This window comes from Amblyraja radiata, chromosome 27 (genome assembly GCF_010909765.2).
Source record: "Amblyraja radiata isolate CabotCenter1 chromosome 27, sAmbRad1.1.pri, whole genome shotgun sequence".
Classification (NCBI taxonomy): Eukaryota; Metazoa; Chordata; class Chondrichthyes; order Rajiformes; family Rajidae; genus Amblyraja; species Amblyraja radiata.
Window position 1 is genome coordinate 18,558,457 of NC_045982.1, and position 18,674 is coordinate 18,577,130.

Genomic DNA, 18,674 nt, shown 5'->3' on the forward strand with positions numbered 1-18,674 from the left:
GCAGGCCATGTGAAGGTTGCAATCTCCCACCCCTATAATGGTATGATGGCCCAGGGTTGTAGATGGTACAACCAACTTCTTTAGTCAGAGGGTGGTGAAACATGTGGAATTCTTGGCCACAGAAGGCTGTAGATGCCAAGTCAGTGGATATTTTTAAGGTAGAGATAGATAGATTCTAGATTAGTACAGGTGCCAGAGGTTATGGGGTGAAGGCAGGAGAATGGGGTTCGGAGGGAGAGATAGATCAGCCATGATTGAATGGCGGAGTAGACTTGATGGGCCGAGTGGCCTAATTTTACTCCTATCACTTATGACCTTACTCCACCCCCCTCTTTCTCTCTCCACAACCACTAGCAATGGGCACCTTCCTCCCAAGGCATTGCCAACTACTGGAAGGGTCTGGCACTGTGGACTCATTCAGGCTGAAACAATTAAGTGGAAACATAGCACTCACCATGAGGAAATCCACAACAACCTGCACATTGGGAGTATAAACCTTTCCTGTCCTAAAAAATGATGTTAGTGTTTACAGGGAACCCACATGGACAGGAGTGAAGTCAATGGTGACTGCACGTGGGAATGCAGCAACACAGGCAAATCCCAGTGCTTGAAGTGCCATTTGAAATCAAAATGGGTGAAATAATTTCTGTGTAGATAGAGTCCCTGGTGAGCTCTGTGATGCAGTGGTGAGCAGCAAATTGAGAGTTTGGCCAGAGATGTGTCTACATTGCCTGTTAAGCTATTTTTGTCTTGTTAATTATATACTGCGTGGTCATATTTTACCTGCCAGTTTCATGAAAGTGCAGCTTCCACGTTCAGTGAATCAAAGTGTGGATTTATTATCCTAACACTTCAGCAGATGAACCATCCTCATCACTAATGAAAGGTGAACACCAATCAGAGGGTGCGGCTTAATTGCTCTGAGCTGCAGGTGAGAACTTCCTGTACTTCTGTTAAATTAGATTTGCTTGTCTGACACCAAATAGGCAGGGGGAAAGTTACCTGAACGATTCTCTAGCACTCTGCCTCCACAAGGTACACCGACAGGACACCACAGGTTGCAGGCTTAACTCATTCTCAACATTTTCGCTGTGATTTGCACTGAAACCTCCAACGACTGACTTATTTAAAGAACGCAAGGTAAATTAATGAAATTCTTTATACTTTGTGCACATTTAAAACCAAATTATACTTTGGCTCAGGGAAGAATTGCTTTGTTTGAATTTGCAGCCTTGTGAAACTGAACCTCATTCTCACAGCTTGCGGACTTTCTTGCTTCATTATAGGGGCATGGATATTTGATTATTATTGCTAAATATTCTGGTGAACAGTGATCTGTGCGCATCTGGCAAGAGGGGTTCCCATATGCAATTATTCTGTACTGTTTATTTTATCAGCGAGATTAACAAATAAAATACTACCGTCGGCAGTTCTTCTCTTCTAATGGGTGGCGGGGAACTAGGTTGTCCAGAATTGAATAGTATTTAAAGAATCGCTTCTCTCCTGAAGTGTACTTCAAATCTCTTGTCAATCTGTCGCTCTGGCCATTAGTCTCAATACTGCTGTATATGCTGTACTCTATGTGCAAAGATGAATCACAATCTAAATTTCTTCAGTCAAGGCTGACTTGATATCAAAGTTGGCATTGGGTCTTTCATTGAAGCTGTATTTATTTGCCGAGAACAGACATGCTTCATTGCTAGAATGAAGTGATGAAATGGTCTCTGTCTATGTCCTCATTTTTAATGCAACATCAATAAATTATGTTCAAAAGCGATGTAATCCATCCGGCCAGTCAGCAAGTTCTAATCGTAGATTAACACATCTGTACAGTCCTTGTTTTTCTAGTCAAGCTGGCTAGTGATATGGTGATAAAACTGTTTTTTTTCATCACTCCTCCAGAATTTTTCCAGCCAGTTTTCCAGAAATATTGTTAAAGATTTACTCGACAGTGTTCTGGAGTGTATTCACTAGCAACTGCACATATTGACGATTTCATCAATTGCAATGCAGATCATCATTACAGCAGGTTTCTTTCATTGAGCCCTTGATCCCTGTTTAACTGGAAGGTGTTTGGGAAGGTGAAGGATGTAAGTGGGATGCGGTTCTGTCAGGAAGCCACTGGCATGGGGAGAGGTGGAAAGTAAGAATTAAGATTTAATTTCAAAGAGATTGTTCACATCTGTTGGTTATTACTGAACACGTGCAAGGTTCCCATTTGCAAAGCCCCGTTATAAAGACACGGGTGACAGACAGTGAAGGTTATTGTCTAAAAAATGGAAAATGAGACAGGAATTAATGCCAGGGCTTCCTTCCTTCACCGTTCTTCTCTTAAAACTGTTTTACAGACTTGTATAGCCAGAAATTGTCCAAAGCACATCCAGAAGTTCAATATCTTTATTTGCACTATACTCAATAACACATGGGATACGACTTGCATTTTACAAATGCTGCATAGTGCCGCTGTGTAGTTTTTGAAGTACTTTTGTTCTTTCTGCAATAGTGTAAAAATGTATTGGTGAGAATAGCTGAGAAATCAAAAATCAGGGGAGATAGGACATCTTCAATGGTTATTTGAGGATTAGCTGTTCAATGAACTCATTCAAGATAAATTGGTAGTCCCAGATATATGTTATTATTTGTTCTCAAAATTTGATAAACACTCTTGTAACATAACTGCACTCCAAATCCATTTGGAAGGAGTTGGAATCTAGAGTAGGCCAGCCCAGGCAAAGATGCCATATTTCAAGGTTTTGAAAAAATATATATCGGTGATTTAGTTTTTGACAAAAAAATGAGCAGCTTTGATGGGACCCCATCAATCCTACTACCATCTTGATGAACATTGATGCATGCAGGCACATTCACATTCAAACACTGAAAGGCACACACAGTTTACTGAAGTGTTACTCCACTGGCCACAAAGAGCAGAGAGATCCCATTCACAGGGTTAACATCTTATGAGAAAATGGTAGCAAACTGCCTTCTTGACCCATTGCAGTCCTGTGGTGAAGATAATTCTTTAGCATTGCTGAGGAAGGAGTTCCAGTATTTTGGCCAAATTACATTGAAATGATGTTAGTACAGTTCCACCTGAGGATCGTGTAGTGTTTGGAGGTGGTGGCATTTCCATACATCAAGAACTTCTGCCCTGGTCCTGAGTGGCGGAGGGTTTGAAAAGTGCTGTCAAAATACCTGAGTGATTCGGTGCCGTGCACTTTGTAGATGTTGTCCAGTGTATCTTTCGGCAAAAAAACAATCTGCTGGAGGAACTCAGCTGGTTCGGCAGCATCTGTGGAGGAATGCGGACTGACAATGTTTCGGGTCAGGACCCTTCACACTGTCAGGGTAAATTGATCAATCAAAAAGATTGTGTTGAGTTTGTTAGTGTTGGCCTTGAGTATTATTGAAGCTGCACTCATCTGGATATGTGGAGAATACTCCACTACATTGCCTTGCACAGAAAGTAACACATTTAATGCAGAATGGCATGTGGCGCATCAATGCTTTTGACTTCTTCTTGTGTCCAGCACTTTAAAAGGCAGCTCCAGTTACATTTTGAGTGGACCCCAAGAACTACTCTTGCCAATAGCTGTCTCTGTAGCACGCAGAACAATGAGGCCTTGGTCAGCAAGAGTTCCTTCCCCATAATGATTTGAACATTATCTGCCACAAGCAGAGTCATCTTAGCCACTTTGGTCACTGTTGATATTACTGAGTCACTCTCGGATGTAGACTCTAAAGTCCATTTCCCACAGAAGTTCCAGTATGTTTGGCTGTTTAGTAGTCAACATGGAGGGGTAATGGTTTATCAGTAAAGAATGGGTCATAGGTGGTCTCCTAGCCCTTACTTGAACAGATACAATGAGAATACATCTGATTTCAATATTGAGAAGAACCGGGCAATTTTGTCATGGTTATATAGCACTATTGGGACAGATGTTCTCAAACCTTTTAGAGGAGGGCTTTGCAACTAGATTAGGTTTGTCATTATTAAATGCAGTGGCTAGATGAATGCTGAGTGGACAGTCTGGCTATGGTGACATTATTAATTTGTGATATTATTTTGATTACATTGATGGATTATTTCAGAAGGAAGTTAAATATCGTCCACATTTCTGTGCTTCTGGAGACGAGGTAAACATTCCATCCTCTTAGGACATTAATCAAGCAGATGGATTTCCACCACAGCCTGGCTATTTTTGTTTAAATTTTGGATTTCTTAAACATCTTTTTGTGCAGTGGCGAGATTTCAACTCAAGGTCTTTAGCCTCAAGGTTAGTCTTCCAGATGGCATAATAAAGGGGCTGTCCCACTGCGGCGACCTAATCCGCGAGTTCAGAAGAGTGTCTTCGACCTTCAAGCTCGAGGGCACTCGCCTTATAAACCTCGAGCTAGATCGACTGTCAGCGATGAAACCGCGAGCTGGATCGACCGACCACACACACACACACACACACACACACACACACACACACACACACACACACACACACACACACACACACACACACACACACACACACACATCGCAAAGGCGGGGGCAAGGGAAAGTGGGGGAGCGCTGTTTGAAATTCACACCCTCGATGAAGAGGAAGGTAAAAGACAGCTGCACAGTAACGGTAAGTCCTTTAGAGAGTGCAGATGGGGGGGCGGGAGGAGAGAAGTGGAGAGAAGGGGGGAGAAGGTGTGGAGACACTTTTAAGAAGTATAATAAAGTTTAGCGGTCATTTAACCTACCGGTCGGTTTTCCTTGATCCTGAAAATTCCAATGAGCCAATTAAAATGCCCGGTCAGCGAAGGAGATTGCCTACGGCTGCCCTCGACTGCCTGTAACTACATAGCGACCCCATGCTAAAAAAATGTCCATGACCTAGCTGAGGCCGCGAGTAGGTTGGAACTTCCCTCGAGCATGAAGGAGAGTTCCAGTGACCTCATAGGACCACGTGTCGACCATGCTGCGAGTTTGAGTCGAGGGCAAACTCTTCTAAACTCGTAGATTAAGTCGCCGCAGTGGGACCGCCCCTTTACGAAGCTATCATATTCTTTGGTTTGTCACCTAGAATCCTATCTGTTACACTAACATTCAAGATGGAGGCGCAGTCAAGCACCTAGAATGTTGGCGCTAATATTCAAGACAGGACAGACAAACAATAAAATATGCCTGCTACCCTATTTAATGTCTTAGTATTTCAGCACATTAAATTCATGAGAATAATGCTCTATTAAATGTAACCATGAATCTCCATGCCATTGTTCATTCTGCTTCAGAACATGTTATATTTTCATAAGGGGCTGTTCTATTACAATTTTCTGTCACTAAAAGTAACCATCAAGCTCTCTGTTAAAATAATGACCCAACAGATGTGTTCATCCTTTCCAGAGCGACTGACATCCTTGTGACTTCAGTAGAAACAAGGACCTGCCGATGCTGGTTTATATCAAAGTTAGACACAAAGTACTGGAGTAACTCAGCGGGTCAGGCAGCATCTCTGGTGAAAAAGGATGTGTGGCGTTTCGGGTTGAGGCCTTTCTTCAGTCAGCCTAAAGCAGGGTTCCGACCCGACAAGTCACCCATCTATTTTCTCCAGAGATGCTGACTGACCCGTTGAGTTACTCCAGTACTTTGTGTCTATCTTTGTTACTTCAGTTCTGCACTACTCCTTGTATTTTGAAGAGGCCCACGCAGCCAGCCAATGTTATTAATTCAAGAGACTCCACCAACTTTTTGTCGGATTGGAGGTGTTGTATTTGCCTCAGACATGCACATATAAAATATTTGTGAAAGATTGTGTACTTTGTGATGCATTGCAGAGTATTTCCTTGTTGCGAGGATAAAGATGTGTATAGTTGGTTTGTCATCCTGAGGTCGAATTGCATTGGAATTCCTAAGGTTAGTTCTAAGGTAATAACAGTTCAGAAGATCACAGAGGTAAGTAAAAACTACCTAGTTGACTTTTTGCGTGGCAGAAAAACTTTGATGTCCGAGATTGCTTGGACAAAAAAGGAGTTGACTCCAAATTATTTATTGAAAGAATTCTTCTGTTGATTAAAATGTTTCCTGGTTTTATGGTTTAAACAGACAGTGACTTCATTGATTTGCATTTTGTGTGGGGTAGATTGAGCGATCAGCACTATATCCTTAGCTAGTGAGACAATCATTCAATTGACTGACAACAGGGGGAAGAAGCTGTTCTTGAACCTGGTGAAACATGGTTTCAAGCATTTGAATCATCTGCCTGCTGGGAGAGGAGGGAAATGGGAATGCCGGAGTGTGGTTGGTTGCTGATTAGATTAGTTGCTTTCCCGGGGCAGCGTGATGTGTAGATGGCATCAAAGTTAATAGTGGTGGGAGAGGAAGGATTGATTTGCCTGATGGATTGGGCTGCATCCACAACTCTCTGCAATTTGTGACACAAAGTGCTGGACTGAACATGGGTCCCGACCCAAAACGTCGCTTATCCACGTTCTCCAGAGTTGCTGCCTGCCCGGCTGAGTTACTCCAGTACATTGTATCTTTTTCTGTTAACCAGAATCTGCACTTCCTTGTCACTGCATTTCTCTGCAAAGCTTTGATGTCTTGAGCAGAGCAGTCACAATACCAAGTTGTGATGCATCCCTATTGGATGCTTTGCAAGATGCAGTTCATAAGTTCATAATTTATAGGAGTAGAATTAGGACATTGGGCTCATTGCTTATTCTGCCATTCAATCATGGCTGATCTATCTTTCCTTCTCAACCCCATTCTCCTGCCTTCTCCCCATAACTCCTGACACCCTCACTAATCAAGAATTTCTTTAGATATCTGCGAGTCATTGGAGACGTAACCAATTTCCTTGGTCTTCTGAGGAAGTAGAAGCTTTGTCGTGCCCTCTTGGCGATAGAATCACCATGGTTGGACCAATGTCGGTGGTTGGACCAATGTTGGCATTTAGACAATGCTCAAAATTCATGCCAATGACGTCCATGAAATTAATTTGGAAGCAGAATGGAATGTGCTTGTATTACGATATAATGCGCTTGGTGTGGAAGACTAGGGATGAATTTCTAGACCTCCATCATTCTACCATTACTGTTGTCCTCACAGCTGTCATAGCTGCAGGTTTGACATCAGGAGTAGAGAGAACCCCGTGCTCTGTTTTACACACAGCAGACATGCAATCTCCAGTGTTGTATTTCATTTCTGATAGTCAGCTTCATTGACTTCAGCATTGGAAAGGTGACAAGATCAGGCCCTGTTACAAACCGGTGAAGCTTGTAACCGATACCTCTCTTCCTCCCTTGCCACGGGGTTAGGCTGACCCAGGCCTTCCACCCTCGCACTGCTCCACCTCAACCCGAACCTTTACACTTTTCAACCCATTCATGAATAAAGCTACTTACTTGACCCTAGCATCACTTTTCACATCCACCTCTCCCTCTCCAGCAGGAACTTCACTGCAGGGAAGTTTTGCCACTTGTGCCCCGTCCAGAGATCGCCCTCAACTCCAGAACTCTCCTTGATGTTCTCAGTGAATTCCACATACGTACAACTCTCCTTTGGAATTCTACCCCACAGAAAGTTCCACGGCATGTTTTACAATTATTTAATGTTCTCCAACAGCCTATACCTCATCATGAATTGTCTCTCTCGTTTATTATATTGTTTGCAGTGTATTATGTTTACATATTCTGTTGTGCTGCAACAAGTAAGAATTTCATTGTTCTTTCTGGGACATATGGCAATAAAACACTCTTGACTCTCTCTTGATGACGACTCCATTCTCCTGCCTCCAACATGTTATGCATTCATCGTGAATACAGAAGCATTAGCTACATGAACCTACTATCAAAAATCCCCCACATAAATGTCTCCTATGTCGACTTTCTACTGACTCAGTGACTGTTTTCTTTGTATCTATGTGAGACTTTTCGGATGCTGTAGCTGAAACCAGCTATTAATATATTTAGCCAGGGATCCTGAATTTATATTCCCAGGTGAAAGGATCATTCCTATTTTGAGTACATGCAGGAAAATAACAGTAAGACCCCATCATCCACATGCTCTTTGAGGTTGCTCCACAGTCATAGTCATTTTAAGGCCTTGGTTTCATCTGCTTGCAGCGAGCATGTTTTTAGTTTCAAAGTAAGATTCAGAGATCATTAACCAGTTGGGGGGGTTAGGAATCAGGCAGACTGATATTGGGCCATCTGAAAATGAGTGCTTTAGTGGGAGTGGGGGAGTGTGTAGTGGAGGGGGCGGGATTGGTGTAGGGAAGTCAGATGTGCAAGTAATTTTGGAAGGTTCTGCAGGAGCATTGTATCTAGGGTTGCCATCTGTCTCGTATTAGCCGGGACATCCCGTATATTGGGCTAAATTGGTACCGCCCTTGTCCCGTATTTGACTGCTACTACTCGGGTCAAGGGGACTGTCCGGTCGCAGCGCACGTCCGACCCCACCTCACCCGTCCCGACGTAGTGCAGCCCATGGAGTGTAGCAACAGCACCTCGCCCATGGCCCCATCGGTCGGCAGCCCGGCCAGCTGCCCAATCTTCGCTTACCACCGACACCACCACACTTCTCATGGTCGATCATCGGTTCATGAGTTGGATGGGGTGCCAGACTTTGCACGCGACGTCGCGCGGACCAAAACTCCTCAGCTGGCCCGCCGACTGGGCTTTGTGTGCAGTCCAGCACCCGGGCCAACTCATCACCCAGCCATGGCCGAGTCGGTCAACGAATTGCAGTCGGGAATTTGTTCCTTATTTTGACCTATTGTCCCTTATTTGGGAGTGAGAAAGTTGGCGACCCTAATTGTAACTCCAATGGACTCAGAAACAAGGAATGCTTAAAGATGCAGTCAGCATCCTACAAGGTCACCCATGCATATTACATGACCTTTCCATGTGAATTCTACCCATCTCCTGGCTTTACCAGAGTGTTCCTCCTAGCTGGAGGCCTGTCCTGCCAGAATCTGCTCTCAATCCAAGCCTCTCGTTCCCGGGTCCACGTCCCTAGAGCTTCTTTTTTAATTTCATGATTAAACTTTATTCAGAATAAAAGATATATGCAAAACAAAAACTCTTCATACATTTTTAGTGTCTCTACATTCAAGAATGTCTTGCTCAAGGCAATACCATTTTTAATTAAAAAAATAAAATGTACTCAGAATACAAAAGATATACAAAACAAAAACTGTCCAAAAACTCCTTGCACATTCTACGTGTCTATATAGTTAATAGTGTCATACTCAGTAGTTAATACTTATCATTAAAGAAAACACCCTTGTCATTCATGTGGCTGCTGGGGTGATATCCCTATCCATGTTTGAGGAGTGACCCACTGGACTCTGCCCCTCAATGTTCATGAGCAGAAGGATCCTAGACAGTGGTCCTCCCCCACAGAGCCTTGATGTTGGCTGCACCTAGCTTCTCTCAGCACGTACTCTTGCAGTCTGGAATGGGCCAGTCGGCAACATTCTCTGAAGGACATCTCGCTGTGCTGGGAGGTCAACAAGGTTCAGGCTGACCAAAGAGTTGATGATATGCCAGCAGCACTTGATGTTTGTCTCTGAATGTGTCCCTGTAAATCAGAGAGTCCTCTATTCCTGAACTGTTCGGGATGTACTGTGACAAAGACCCTGGCGTCCTTCTCTAGACCATCTTTGCAAATCCACACTCTGTGAAGAGGTGGGCATCAGGCTATTAAACACTACAACCTCAAATAAGTTCTGAACTACAATAGACCATTATTTTTTTTCTCTCGTTTATCATATTGTTTACAGTGTACTATGCATACATATTCTGTTGTGCGGCAGCAAGTAAGAATTTCATTGTTCCATCTGGGACATATGTCAATAAAACACTCTTGACTCTTGACCATCTCCTCTCCCTGAGGGCAGCGTGCATCGACAGTAAGACTTGGATGGTACAGGAAGGATTTGCCTGGGAGCTCCCTTCTCACCACCAGTCTCCCAGGAGCTTCTTGCACTGAGGGGCAGTCTTGTGGAAAGCCAACATAAAGAGAACAGTTAGTGAATGACTTGAAACCATTTGTAACTAAACACCTACAGTTATGGTGACACAAGATATTGCAGATGCTGGTCCCTAGAGCAAGAGGAACTCAGTGGGTTGAGCAGCATTTGTGCAGGATAGGAAATGTTGCTGTTTTACGTCAAGATCCTGTATCAGGACAGAGTGGAGAGTAAAGCTAGTGAGAATAAGGAGGGGGATGGGGGGGGGGGTTGGGATAGTTGTGTTCTGCAGAGGTAGTTATAGATAGCTCTGAACAGATTATTTGAAAAGCATTTGTCTGCTAATTTTCCAAGGTGCTAATTTGATTTGACCAAATGCATTAACACCTCCAGAGATCGGAACTGCAAATGCTTCAGTGCTAATATTTGAAGCGCCCAATTTCAAAATGTTGGGTTGAATGAGATGGGGAAACAGTAGTGAATGTTTGCATAAGGAAAAGGATAAGATACAGGGCTGGTGAGCATTAGAAACATAGAAAATATGTGCAGGAGTAGGCCATTTGGCCATTCGAGCCAGCACTGTCATTCAATATGATCATGGCTAATCATCCAAAATCAGTACCCCGTTCCTGCTTTCTCCCCATACATCTCAATTTCGTTAGCTCCAAGAGCTATATCTAACTCTCTCTTAAAAACATCCAGTGAATTGGCCTCCACTGCCTTCTGTGGCAGAGAATTCCACAGATTCACCACTCACTGGGTGAAAAGGTTTTTCCTGATCTCGTTCCACATTAGTTTTATCATCATATATTTTTTTAGAAATAAATAAATCAAGTAAAAGCACAAGATGAACATAATGCCATTAGATAGTCATAGTCATACAGCATGGAAACAGACCCTTCAGCCCAACTTGCCCAAACCGACTAACATGCCCCGTCTGCACTAGTTCCACCTGCCTGTGTTTGGCTCATATCCCTCTCAACCTGTCCTATCCATGTATGACTAAATGTTCATTAAACATTGTGATAGTGCTTGTCTCAACTACCTCCTTTTGCCAGCTCTTTCCATACACCTATTGCACTTTGTGTAAAAAAAAAAAGTTGCCCCTCAGGTTTCTATTAAATCCTTTCCTCACTTTAAACCTATGTCCTCTGTTCCTCGAATCTCAGCAAAATGCTGTTTTGTATAGGGTCATCATTTAAACACGTGATAATTCTATGCTCTGCACAAGTTTATATATTAAAAGAGTTCGTCAAATCTACCGCTGCACAGTGGTGCAGTGGTAAAGTTGCTGTCACATAGTGCCAGTGACCAGGGTTTGATCCGGACCTCAGATGCTGTAGGTATTCTCCCTGTGACGGTGTGGGTTTCCTCTGGGTGCTCTCACCACATTACGACTTTGTAGGTTAATTGTCTTCTGTAAATGTGGAGGATGAGAAAACGGGATAACATAGAACTAGTGCGCGGATGATCTCTGGTCGGTGTGGACTCCGTGGTAGACGCTGTATCTCTAGAGTAAACAAAAAATAAATGTATTTCCTGTTCCATGCTCTCGCACAAGGTTGAAATTCTTATCGTAAAGTGATAAAAGTGGTGAAATTCCTATTCTCTAGGGTTGTTGAGTCATATTTGTGTGACTCGGTGATCTGTAGTATCAAGTCCTTTGGCTTTTATTCCCATGTTATAAAAATCCTGGTCTGAATGTCAAGTTGTTTGGTACAAAAGCTTTGTTGGATAACTAGTTTTGGGTTTACGACTCTCCACGTATCAGTTACTTACTTTCATTAATGAGAAACAATTATCTTTGAGCCGTTTCTTTGCACTATTTGTGCGATGTATAGAGTGGTTCACACCCAATGGTTAATGTTACCCAATAGCTACCAATGGAAATGTTTTCTTGTGCTGGGATTTTGTGCAATCTATCACATGCCCACTATTTGTAACAACAACAACAGCAGCAGGTGTTTTTGTGGTAAAATATTGCCCAACGAAACGGCTTCAGTTCTGTCTTTCACACGACATTGGAAACCATTCGATTAAATCGGCCATAGAAACGGAGGAAAATTTATCCTTGTTCTAGAATTTGGAACTCAAAAGGTGTTGCAAGGGAGAGAATGTCATCTCAATTCTGGACTCAATTGCATGTTTGAGATATTTCAAACCACATAAGCTTTGATCCCTAGTGTATCCCGTGTAATTAATGCATCAAAAAGTGACATTTTAAAGCAACATGGTTTATTTAAAAATCATGGTTTTTTTTAAATATAGGAATTATTTTGGGACCATTATTATATGGAAAACAAAGCACTTCTGTTGAGGCCACATTACCCAGGAGTACAGTTGGTGGTTTATTTTTCATAAACTATTAGTCCCCAGTGTGGTGCTTGTATATTTTTAACCTTTGAGCAAATGTATTGCGAAGTAGCATGTCAATTATTAAATGGAAGAACGCCTGAAAAAATGGGAACATTTTAAATGGCAACCATTTCATAATTCGGTGTCCATTTTAGCATCGGTCCATCGTGCTTCTCGATATGTTTTGTAATTGAAAGGATGGTTGTTCACACCTATCGGAGGTCAGGAGTGTAGTGGATGCATTCTACGCTTGGCTCCTTGATCAGCTGACAAAGGCACCTGCACAAGAAGAGGAAATGCAGTGATGGCTCCTGTGCTGATTGCCTTGGTGACTGAGTTTATCCCCGAGCCTCCTGTGCCCTGTTATTGCTGCCATGATGGTGATATCATATTTTTCACTCACGGCAGCTTCATGGCAACTGAAATTCTCAGAGGATTCAGGAAGGAAAAAAATAAGCAGAGTTCCATCTGGGCTTGAGTAATCTTAATGTACTGTACAGTAAACAACCTCTGTTAATTTTTATTTGACAAACAACTTACAATGTAAACCATACTGTGCATTCGAGCTGACACTTATTCCCCAAATTCACAAAGCTTTGATTAGTCCGTAAAGGTCATATGTTTCGATAGTCTACCAATTAATTCCCAACCGTCCAACCTCTTATCCAGGCTACTTCTGTTTCTCAGGAGCTGTGGATCTGGGCTGTAATCCCATTAAAAACAAAATGAATTTCTTTGTCCAAATGGCCCAATATCTCAATGTAATTGCAGATTTTTGAATACGCTGTTAATGTACAACATCTCACTGAATTGTGAACAGAAGCAAGAAGCTTGGCTGATATCCTCCTCTGGGGCTGAGGGAAGGTGGCACCTCCTTTAATGTTTCCACTCCCATGAGGGGCTGTGATGCTCCCGTGAGGGCGGCCTGGCGAGGGGCTGAGACTCTCTCCGTGAGGGGCGGTGGCGCTCCCGTCAGAGCGGCCCAGCCCGAGGTGGAATGGCGCTCCCATCGGAGCGGCCCAGCTCGAGGGTGGAATGGCGCTCCCGTCGGAGCGGCCCAGCTCGAGGGACATGCGCCTTTTGGTAAAGCTAAGAATGCTTTACTCAGCTTGAAACTAATAATCTAATAATCTTATCAATCATATCATTATATTGCCTATATAAATGTAAAGTTGTAGATGTGATATGCAAGACAAACTGATATGTTAATCCACAGCTTCTGACAAACACCACAGGATAGTTAAACCCTATCCAAGTTGCATTCGAGTGTCCTATCCCTGATTTGGCAATGTCTCCATGAATTGTAAGGCAAACCAATAAGCTTCAGTCTGAAGATGGGGTCTTGACCAGAAACGTCACCCTTCCTTCTCTCCAGAGATGCTGCCTGTCCCGCTGAGTTACCCCAGCATTTTGTATCTATCTTAAGCTAATAGTAGTCTTGGTTATTGATAAATTGTGGAGTTCGAATCGGCCTTGAGCTACCGGGAACGGGGAGTGAGGAGGAGGGATGGAGAGCGTGGTGGACTGGCAGGAGTAATGGGGGACCCGGTGTGGGAGGGTCGTCGAGAACAATGGGGGACCCGTCATGGAGGACTACCAACAACAAAGAGAGATCTGGCAGGGGGCAGGCGTGGGGAGGGGGGAGCCTGCTGCCACGTGCAGCGGCAGGCAGTAGGTAGGACTGTTCAGTTCTTTCGTAACTTTGTCGGCACCAACACATGGCGATGCTTGTGTACTGCCTATGTTGTACGCAAAAGAAAGCTTTTCACTGACAATAAAGAATCAGTCATTCATTATAGGCCATTAATTGAACAAGTACAAAATTATGTGACATTCACACTTACACAGGAGCAATGCAGCAAGCAAAATTGATTTGAGTGCATTCAATGCATTGGTGCATTAGATCTGATTAAAGTAATCAGTTACTACTTCTCCCTGAGGATGTAGGCAGATGTAGCGGACTTTGTGATTTCTGCTAATTGGAAAGATGTTTCCATGAAATGAGATTCAACTGCTCTCTGCAGTTGTTATGCCACGGCCCTGGGACTCCGTGTCATTCACCGAATGTTTTTAAAAATAGATTTGCTAAATATTTTGCCCATCTAATCCAGTTGAGGAGTGCATGCTCCGGAGGTAGTCTCTGTGGTCTTTCCCCCTCTCCACCATGGCCCACTAAACCTAACCAATGAAGGAAAGCAGAATACTGTGGCTTCTGGAAATCACAGATCTAACGCAGGAAATGCACTGAGCATCGACAATCATCTGTGGAGGCAAAATATAGACACTGGAGTAACTTAGCGGGTCAGGCAGCACCTCTGGAGAAAAGGAATGGGTGACATTTCGGGTCGAGACAGTAGGCTGAGGTGGCCAAATTAATGGATATTTTTAAGGTGCAGACTTTTAGATTTTTGATTAGTATGGGTGTCAGGGGTTATGGGGTGAAGGCAGGAGAATTGAATTGAATTGAATTGAATTCCTTTATTGTCATTCAGACATTACGGTCTGAACAAAATTTTGTGCCTGCAGTCATACATACAATCATACAATAATAAACAACACTAAACACAAATTAACATCCACCACAGTGTATCCTCCAAGCACCTCCTCACTGTGGTGGAGGCAAAAATCTTAGGGTTACTGTCTCTTCCCTCCTCTTCTCCCTCTGCGCTGAGGCGATTCCCCACCGGGCGATGGCACAAACAATCCCGCGGCTCACCGAACCCCGCAAACGGGCCGGCTCAAACACCGCGGCCCGGGGTGGTCGAAGCTGTCGCCCTCCAGTCCAGCGGACGCAGCCGTTGGCCCGCGGCTCAACCCCGGACTCAGGTCACCGCCGCCAGAACGCCGTCCCAGCCACCGGAGCACCGTTCCAGCCCCTAGCCGGATCGCCCTCACGTGAGTGCCGTTCCTCCCTCGAGCTGGGCCGCTCCGACGGGAGCGCCATTCCACCCTCGGGATGGGCCGCTCCGACGGGAGCGCCATTCCACCCTCGGGATGGGCCGCTCCGACGGGAGCGCCACAGCCCCTCACGGGAGAGTCTCAGCCCCTCGCCAGGCCGCCCTCACGGGAGCGTCACAGCCCCTCACGGAAGCGCCGTTCCAGCCCCGAGCTGGGCCGCCCTCACGGGAGCGAACCCAGGGTGAGTCCTGACAGGCTGCCTCCGGAGTCGCGAGGTCGCCAGCTCCGCCATTAGGCCTCAGCGCAGACGGAGGCAGAGAAGGGGGATACGACAAAAAAAGTCGCATTCCCCCGAAGGGAGAGACAGCAAGCCCCGTTTCAACCCCCAACCCCCACCCCCCCCCCCCCCCCCCCCCCCCCCCCCCACATAAACACAACCTAAAAACCAAAAACTTAACAAGACAAAACGAAAAAAAACAACACAAAAAAGTAAAGACAAACGGACTGCAGGCGAGCCGCAGCCGTTCACCAGCGCCGCCACTTCCGGAGATGAGGTTGAGAGGGAAAGATAGATCAGCCACGATTGAATGGCAGAATAGATTTGATGGGCCGAATAGCCTTATCCTGCTCCTAGAATTTATGAACACATGAGATCTTAATTTAGCTTTAGCTTTTGAAAAATTTCAACCATTTTGGCCTTGATTCCCTCTCTACAACTGTCGCTACTTCCATCATTTGTAGTTGTTATTCAAATAAACAGATAAGCCATACAAATCGCACCTCCAATGTTGTCTGTGTGGAGTGTGCATGTTGTCTCTGTGAATGTTGTCTCAGGTTTCACCTGGTTTCCTCCCACATCCCAACGAGGTGCAGGTTATGGGCTAATGGGCTGCTGTAAATTACACCCAACAGCTTGGTGAATGAAAGAATCTGGGATGTCCTAGGCTGTCGTACAGTGGGGGGTCAGATCTCATTCTGGGTTTTACCAGTTGATTAACACCAGTTAAGAAAGGTCAGCATTTGGGTTACAATACTCAGCTCTACATATTCCAGTTATAAAGCATGAAACAGACCCTTCATCTCGCTGTGCCCACCTGCGATTGATCACCCATTTACCCAGTCACACATTTATTCCATTGTCCTCTCTTCCTCACGAACAATTAGTACGGGAGCTCCTCAAGGCTGCGTGCTCAGCCCCCTGCTTTACTCACTCTATACCCATGACAGTGTAGCCGGTCATAGTGCGAACTCCATCATCAAGTTCGCCGACGACACCACTGTGGTTGAACGAATCACAGATGGGGACGAGTCAGAGTATAGAAGTGAGATCGACCGACTGACCAAATGGTGCCAGCACAACAACCTGGCCCTCACCATCAGTAAGATCAAGTAACTGATTGTGGACTTTGGTAGGGGAAGGATGAGGATCCACAATCCTGTTTATATCAATGGGACGATGGTGGAAAGGGTCAATAACTTCAAATTCCTGGGCGTGCATATATCAGAAGATCTTTCCTGGACCCGGCACACAGATGCAATTGTAAAGAAGGCACATCAGCGACTCTACTTCCTGAGAAGATTACGGCATGGCAAAGAGGATTCTCCTAAACCTCCACGGGTGCACGGTAGAGAGCATTCTGACTGGTTGCATCATGGCCTGCTTGGGCTACTTGAACGTCCATGAGCGAAAAAGACTACGAAAAAGTTGTGACCACTGCCCAGTCCATCACCCGCTTTGACCTCCCCACCGTCGAAGGGATCTATTGTAGTCACTGCCTCAAAAAGGCAGCCAAAATCATCAAGGACCCACACCATATTGGCCACACACTCATTTCACCATTGCCATCAGGAAGAAGGTACAGGAGCCTGAAAACTGTAACGTCCAGTTTCAGGAACAGCTTCTTCCCTGCAGTCATCAGGCTATTAAACACAACGAATAAGCTCTGAGCTCTGAACTGCAAAAGACTATATTATTATTTGTTATTTGCACTATATTTATTATTTATTGAACTTTTTCTTTTTTTCCCCTGTTATGTACAATGTTTACATATCCACATATTCTGTTGTGCTGCAGCAAGTAAGAATTTCATTGTCCTGTCCGGGACATTTGACAATAAAACACTCTTGACTTGACTCTTGACTCACATTCCACCAACTACCTCCCAGATTCAATCACTCACCAACGCTGTTAAGGTATGAACCTGTTAATTTGAATTGTAATTTAAGGTCTAGGGATTACTAATCCAGTAAATTTAAGAACTGCATCTACACAGATGCCTCCATGTGTCCAACAGCTGCTTAGTGCTGTTCGATCACTTCTTCTCCACTTTAATTCTTCTCTAGTTGCAATCACCAGAGCCTTCCTTCACTCCTTGTTTCATTGTTCTTTGATTAATAAGACTTGTCTGAACTCTCCCAATCTAAAAACAAATTAAAATCGGGACAGGAGAAAGCAAGCGGACTTCAAATGCTATGAAGGTTTTTTTTTCTCCATTCATTACACCAGCTGAAACATTTTCTTCATAGAATGGCTTCAAAAAAATCTTAATATATAGCATCTTAATACCATAAAATAATAATATTGCTTCAAATAAAGAGATACTGGATAGCGAATATCTCCAACTATATTGGAAGGTGATCTCCCAGGTGGACTATGGAATGACAGTGCTCAGAAAATCAAGAAGTCCACAAACACCTCCCTCCCCCCTCCACTCAATTTCACCCATCCACCTTTGTCCCTCTTCTTCCACTAAATGTCAGTTAAGTAGTTCCACAGTTCACAACGATGTAACCCCCTTGGGATCACACTGACCGTGGCCAACTGGCAGCCTATCGGGGAACCTCCCTGTCTGAGGTCATCTATTGCCGCTCCTGGTCTTTTCTTGCTTTCAGCTTATTTGAAGAATAATAACGTTAGAGGAGGTGACTGATAGAGTGAGGGGAAAGATGGTGAGAACAAGAATGGGAATTGTAAGATCAGGATGTTGTCCAAGCTGGAGCTGGTGTAGGTCAGCAGGCATGGTGAGTAATGGTCAACCGTGAAACTTGAAACACAAGAGCATGATCTGCTGACCTCTGGTGACTTCTAAATGGGGGAATAGTGAAGAGAACCCACCTGCAGCGGGTTCGTTGTTTCGACTTTTTTTGTATTTTTTGATATGTCGAAAAGTATGTTTCAGTGTTTCTCTGTTTGTCTTGTATGGGGAGGTGGGGGGAGGTGGGGGGAGGGGAATAGGGGGAATAGGGGGAAACCGTTTTCAGGCACCTACCTCGACGGAGATGCAACTTTCTTCCTCATCGCTTCTCCGCCCTCCTCCTCGCGGCCTTACAGCTGGTTTGGTGCGGACTTTCCCGGAGTCGGGGCCCAGAGCTTCAGCGGAGGCGCAGCGGGGACTTTAACATCGCGTACCCATTGCTGGGGGTCGCCGGAGAAGTGCTCTGACCGCTGGCCTTTGGCCTACAACATCT

The 18,674-nt window shown here is 44.5% G+C and overlaps 1 protein-coding gene across 2 annotated transcripts in view; it reads left to right on the plus strand.

Moving 5' to 3' along the window:
* The first annotated feature begins 877 nt into the window (after positions 1-877).
* Positions 878-18,674, plus strand: part of LOC116988535 — a 61,297-nt gene continuing 43,500 nt past the window's right edge. Inside the window, exons 1-2 of one of the 2 annotated variants that reach the window (XM_033045335.1) lie at positions 878-1,140; positions 5,815-5,932. The gene's annotated coding sequence lies outside the window, so the exon portion shown is untranslated. The remainder of the gene's footprint in view (positions 1,141-5,814; positions 5,933-18,674) is intronic. The other variant, XM_033045334.1, reaches the window with a different exon arrangement.